This window comes from Seriola lalandi, unplaced genomic scaffold, assembly GCF_002814215.2.
Source record: "Seriola lalandi dorsalis isolate HSWRI2012SDOR001 ecotype SW California unplaced genomic scaffold, Sedor1 jcf7180002054981, whole genome shotgun sequence".
NCBI lineage: Eukaryota > Metazoa > Chordata > Actinopteri > Carangiformes > Carangidae > Seriola > Seriola lalandi.
In genome coordinates, this window is record NW_019525661.1 from 1,208,024 (window position 1) to 1,215,273 (window position 7,250).

General features: G+C 42.6%; 1 pseudogene; it reads left to right on the forward strand.

Moving 5' to 3' along the window:
• Positions 1-3,419: 3,419 nt before the first annotated feature.
• Positions 3,420-4,550, forward strand: LOC147817093 (uncharacterized; annotated as a pseudogene).
• Positions 4,551-7,250: the final 2,700 nt, after the last annotated feature.

Consider the following 7,250-nt stretch of genomic DNA (forward strand, 5'->3'; position numbering starts at 1 on the left):
TATCGCCTTCTAGGAGATACATGGTCTTGGAGGGTCCATTTGAGGCATGTAATTCTGTGTATATGAGTGAGTGTGTGTGCGTGGTGTGTGCTGGGCACGTTTATGATGGATCACTTTAATGAAATTTGCTCAGTGCTTTTAATCCATTCGCTAACACCCCACTGTTTCCAATCTCTCTCTGTCTTTTGCTCTTTCTACTGACTCTTCTTTATTCTGCTTTCATTTCACACTGGCTCTGAAATGAAAAGTGTAAATTGTTTTTCCTTCTGATCAAAAGGATGAAAGCAGGGATATGCTTGGCTTTGCTGATTGCATTAGATTGGAAGTGAATAGAAGGACATAGATTTGGAAATTCCTGAATCATTTTTCTCTCGCAAAATAACATCAGGCATCAGAGTTCAAAGGGACCGATTTCAATGGAGTCCTTGGCTGATTCACTCTTTGCTTGCCAGTGCGATGTTTGTGCTGTCACCTCTGGTTAGACAGACATACCAGGATATATCTATTTTTTCAAACACAAATAGGATCTGGTTCAGTGAGTGTCACACATCTCAGATATGACACAGCTTGGTTGATATTTATTCAGTTCATTTAAATAAAATCAAACACTTACTTTTTAGAGGGCAGCACTTGTGCCACAAAGGTGCATTTTTTGTATTACAATGATTTTAATTCAAACATTACAGTTATATCCATCTTGTAGAACGCAGTTGAACACTAAAAAGTATGTGTTGGAGAAATGTTTGTCAGGTGTGATGTCGTGGACAAAACCAGTGTTGTGTTACTTCACAGCTTCAGTAAGTAATACACTTGTTTTGATGTTTCCTAGTCATGAATCTCACAACTGTAAAGTTGACTGAACCCTATTATCTCTGACTGAGTGATCACACATTCACCATTGGACAGCTGAATGCCACATGACTGAGTTGGAGTTTCCCCATTGGCTGTTGCTCTGTGAAAATGAATTGTTTCTGTTATGGCCTGCAGGGTTGCCAACCATAGACTGTAAATAAAGATGGACGTAGCCTCTGTGACGTCACCCGCTGGTTTTCCGAAGAGCGGTTTTGAAGCTCAGAGTGAGCTGCTCCACTGACGCCATCTTGGCAGAGCCTGACTCCGCCCCTGACTGCCAGCTAATCCAAAAATGAATAAAGGCGGGGAGTGTGTGTTGGTGTATGCTGGTTTGTGGCAAGCATACGCTCACCCACCTGTCACTCAAAGAGGCCACACCCTCAATTCTCCATAACTTTAAACCTTAACAAAATGTAAACAGGTGAGTTATATAAACATTTGTCATGAAGGAGGAAATTAGCTCTAAAGACCAAAACAGTTTTGTACCAGGCTGTAAACATGTTTTTTTCTGCTGTAAAGATGGACATTTTAACATGGGAGTCTATGGGGACTGACTCACTGTTGGAACCAGACTCTAGTGGTCAGTTTTTGGTTCTTCCATGTTGACTTCATTTTCCAGCCTCGGATGTTGATGCTTGTTGCCAACATAACTCATTTGAAGCGAACCAAACTGAGACCACCTCTCAAAGGTGCACTTTAGGTCCACTTTGTGGTTCACTTAACATTGTGAACACAAAGCACTCCAGGTTTGCTTTGCCTTTTACCTTTTTGTCCTTTAGTCCTGGCTGAGACAGATCACATGCTGTTGCGCTGGGACAGACATACAGACAGAACCATCAGCGCCGGTTAAGACAGGAACCACTGTAAGCACAGAGAGGAGGGAGGCAAACAGATAAAGGGCTGAAACCAGTTGATACCAGACAGAAAGCCTATGACGCAATCCAGTTATATACTAGGTTTTGAGCTGGTCTTGTTTTTGTATCCCACTATCTCAAGATCACATGATAACTACTTTTTTTTTTTAATCTTTGGATTAATTGTACAGACATGATAATCATTATTCCTGTGCAGATATATTAATTTTGTAATACTTAGGTTTATAGTTTAAAGATAATTTAAGACAAGAAGAAAAACTGTCTAAATATGCAATATGTCATAAAAATATTGCTCTTGACTAGCAAATCCATAACTATCAAATCAAGGACCAAGGATATCTGTATTATCCTGGAGGGGCAAATTGTCGTACAATCAGCAGTGACTACACAACAATCAGGCAGAAAATATTAAATGGACATTAAATACAATATTAAATCACAGTTATGTAAAAGGCCAGTGGCAGCCAGAACAAATTTGTTCTTGAGTCTATTTGTCTGTGTGTGCAGATTTGATCCGTGGGCAGATGGAAGCAACTTGAACTCCCTGAACAGAGGGGGGCTGGGATCAGCCAGGAATGACTGGACCCTTTTCAAGATCCTGACCTTGTACACACAAGTTATCATCACACTCTGATGATGCCCAATCTCTTTCTATTTCTGAGGTCATGTGACCCATACCAGCTGACAAAGAAGAATGCGAGGACAGATTCAATAGAATAAGAATGAAACATTTTCATAACGATATTGTAAATATTAAAACTTAAAAGTACATGCACTTTTCTACACACAGTATCCGCCTGAAGGTCGGCTTGTCATCGACAGCCCGATCATCGATTACTACAGGTGAGACGACCGTGGGATCTTTCCTAAAATCTATTGCCATCTCTTTAGTTTTAGACACACTGATTCCAAAAAGGACAACTATCACCAGTGTGAGGATTCCACCACTACAGGACCATGATCAGGGTCAACACTGCTGAGGAGAAACATGATCACTGAATCAGCTAACCTTAATATATGACAACTCACATATTGGCTTTGGCACTCATTAGAGCATCTGATAAGACACAGTTAACCTTCACACCTTTGAGTTAAGGAATCCACCAGCCAACAGATCAGGCCAGGATCAATGTGGAGGCTCCAAAGCCTTCCTGCTAAAATGTGAGGCTGGATACAATGAAAAGCAGAGGAGAAATCAATAAAGACTACTTTCACAAAAGTCTTTGCCCCCTCTAGGTGTCTCAGAATCATGTTTGATAGCATGCCTGTCGCATCATCAACGACCCTGCCTGACCTGTGAGGAGAGGGAAGTGCTACAGGCCTGCAGTTTGGCACAGGTACAATGATCGAACCCAATGGAGGTGGAGTGACAACTTAAAGAGAAAACTGAATATATCTGGCAACTGTTCGGCACAGTTTTGAAGAGTATGACCTCTGATGTCATCAGGGCCAGGACTTTTCCTGTCTTTGCACCACAGAAAAGTTTCAGGACCACAGTTCTGCTCAGGATCAGCATTTTGAAGACAGCTCCTCCATAAAATCATGGACATCAAAACATTTTTAAAATGTGTTCAGTTGGTTAGAAAGGTCAAGGTCTGGCTTGCCATTAAGAGAGACTGGACATTTCTTGGACTACATCACACACTCCCGAATCCCTGAAATCACTCACTTGTTCACTGCTCCCTATTGACTATGGAGGTGTATGTAGAGGACTACACAGTGAGCTCATCGGGAAAATGAAAAAACCCTTTCAGACACTACTTGGTCGCTGGTTGCCATTCATTATGCCATTGCTGTTGCACAATTTAAAATACAATGGGAATCGTGCTTCTCCAGCAGCTGGCCAACGTTGCCACAAGCTAGCCGGACGTTGTCAAATTGTAAAGCCTGTACATTTATATTTAAAATAGATTTATACGTACATCATTTCTGAATTCTCAGTGTAAACAATTAACTCTCTCAGTGTCAAACTCCTGTGGTCAGACTACACCCCCCCACACACAATTCTGTTTTCACATCACACACACAAAAACTATTACAGAATGTAATTATGTTGTCACATAGCTTTTAGTCATATTTAATTTAATCACACCGTGTTGTATCTTTATCCACAGGTTGGCCGACCAGCTCAGTATTGTGTCCTGAACCGCCAAGTTCCCATGTTGGCCATATACTTTGTGTGACCAGCGACCAGACCCCCACCTCTCCAGACCAACAGTAGCCCATCTCACACAGATCCTCTGCTCTCCAATTGACCATGGCATTTGACCATGGCATGGGTCATGACCTTGAGTTTCTAGTGTTCCTGTGCAACTTCTTACCGGGTTGTCTCAAGAGCATTTGGCATCCCATGTTCCTCAGTGACTGATCATCCACAGGTTCTCACACAAGATAATCAAGCATCTGCTTTCTACCAACAGTTGAGCTTCAAATAACTGCTGCTGACTCTGCTGGATCTGTAGCATTCACCAGGGATGTGAGCACCATTGATATGTTATCAAATATGTATCAAACCCCCACGTGCAGATGCTCAGAGCTACTGTAACAGCACGTTGTTTTAGTCTGTTCAGATACAAGCGGTGTGTGGCCACCAGAGTCAGTGTCTGCACATATTTGTTGATTACCCAGGCTTTTTGTATGTCCACAGACTGCACCCTCCTGAAACCTATTGTACATCTATATAGATATCCTTGTACTCCACCCCTCGCACTCATCACGTCTTACAGGGAGCCAGAAGTGCAGTTGCAGCGAGGTTCAACAGGCACCGTGCGGACGCCAATTCTACGAGAGAGGCCATTTGGATCTAAGGAGACCAGGTGGTGATCAATATTTTTCAAGGCTCTCGACATGCACCATGCTTTCATTTTTCACAACTACTGCCTCAGAGATGGAGACACACTTGAGCCAGTGGAAGAGATGACGGAGGTGGCCAGCTTCAGCCAGACTTGCAGTGACGTGGGCACGTCGCCTCTACTCTTTCTGTCAGCACCAAACAACAACACTCCTCAAGCTTTTCAGGACCTTGTATTATTAAGGAGACACATTAAAGTCATAATTCATTAAAATATTCAAGTATTTTAATACTATATTAGTTCTCATCCATATTTGATTAACAATTTTATCATTGAAAACATCTATTTCTTTATTCCCTTTTACATTTTCTCAACAATCTCTTCTAATAAAGTTATCAGCGTCTCCTCCCTGCCCTCTTCTCTTCCCTCTCCTCTGACACACTCCCTGGCTCTGATGGCACTGAGTCAGGGGAGGCTGGTGCTGACACAGAGGGGGTTCTCTCCCCAGGCTGAGGCAATGAGGCATGGAGCTGAATGGATGGCCTGCCACCTATCCCCTCATCCACTTCCATGTTTCAGCAGTGGGCTCCCCTGATTCAGTCCCACCTGCTGCCGGTGGCTTCCTGAGATCCCGCACACATTACAGTTTCTATAAAATATTTCTAGTGAAGGATTCGTGTTTGTATAGGTTGGCAGCAGACAGGCAAAAGTTAATGTGCAAAAACACGCAAGGTATCAAAAACTGGTTGATGCAAAAAACAGGAACACAGGCTGGAAAGCTACAGAAGGTACAGCGAGAAAGACAGTCTGAAAGGAACTTCACACGAGACAAGCTCAAAGTTCAGTTCATACAGATGAAAATGAACTAGTTCACCTTCATTTGTTCCATTTAAAAAAATATTCTTTTTCAGTAGAACCTCTTTCTACCATCCATCACCAGCCCCAAATCACTGCCACTCCAAAACTAAATGAATTATTGTTCACCACTGAAGAATCACAGACATGAGTTTAAAATCCCTTTATAAATATAATCCGTCTGGTTCTTCTCTTGTTTGTTCATAAAACTGCTTCAAATGCTCAAACAAACTCTTTCAGCTGTAGTAGATGTGTCTGTACAATCTGTACTTCCAGCGCTCACATTCACGTACATCATTTGTAAACTCATTCGTTCAGTTCATCGTTCACTAAAAATACACTGGCCGGCATATGTACAGTGGGTAAGTAAGGGGGGGGATCAGGTGAGTGGAAAGGCTGGAGAGGCTGCGGTTACTACAGGGCAGGTGAGAGTGGCAGGATCTGCAAAGACGCGACAACAGCCCCACTGCGCTCTGAAACCTGGTGTTGCGCCATGACAGTTTACTGCTGCACTCAACTAAGAGCACGTGCAGCGTTCCCTTTGGTGATCTTGTGCTGTCAATAGAAACAAGGCATCCAGCAAGGCACAGGAAGTAAACCTTTCATGCTAATGTTTGCCTTTTGGCACGGGAAAGATACATCTTTGTGGCTGGCAACAATAGACTCTAAACACAGAAGCAACTTCCCACTTTGTAGAGATGAGTCCAGCTAGAAGTTTGGAAAAATCCACCTATTTGCTCTGTCGTATGCGACGCCCCCCCCCAACAGTGCACTGACCAGAAAGCCTTATTAGTGAATGTGGCAAAGGTGTCTTCAGTGTATTCGCAGTGGAAACCAGCTGCCAAGGCTGGGTCCAGAATATCCTGAGCCAGGAACACCTGTCTGCTCTGTAGTCTTCCCATTCAACCAGGTACTTGAGACCCCTCCCACATCAGTGAGATATCAGAGGACTTGTATGCTAACAACAAATTTTATATATTACAGAAATCAATACAAATACAAATGAATAAAGTTAATGCAGGTAAGATAGTTTGGTGAATCTGAGCTGGAACACAGGTCACAGACTAACTGTGACTAGCTGTAACCACTATAGATACTGTTGCTGCACGGAGCAGTCATTGTACACACAACATCAAACCAAATCAAACATCTCAGATAAATAGCAGCTCTCACACTTCCCCCCTAAAAGCAGAGAAATAAACCTCAAAAACTCACTTTAACAACTATTGTGAAGCCACATGACTGAACCCAAGGCTGCTCCTGCTAAATGGGAACAGTAGAAGACTGAATGTCCTGGCTGAATGAATAGGAAAAATGCAGAAGAAGGCTTTGTCAACTCTTCTATATAAATAAAAAAAAAACAAATCTTACTCATCCAGAAATGCCAAAGAAATCAGCACAAAAACTTTGAAGTGACATTTTTGACACGGACATAACTGTAAACCTTCCAAAGTTTTGAAAGCTGGAGGTTTGGGTTCAGAGCCGGTCCTGACCTCCCCGGAGCCCTAAACAGAATTCCGCTAAGGGGCCCTCCAACCTGACCCATGATCCATGGAAACCATTTTCAAGTATAAAATACTTTTTCTGCTGTGGAGTGGCTGAAAGCTTGGTGCCTATTATTTATTGAGAGATGTGCATCCGTATTGCCCAATATGTACAGCTAATCAACATTTTAAATCCAATATTAAATCAATAGTCATTGTCAATCCATTACTTTCCATCTTGCATTAGTCAGAGTTAGTAGGTTAAACATTCCTGTCCAAAACAGAATCCCCCCCCCCCCCCCCCCCCCCCCCCCAAGAAAGGATGTTTACAGTCTCTACATAGTTTCACTTACATACATTTAACCATCAGTTAACCAGAGGAGGTAACTACA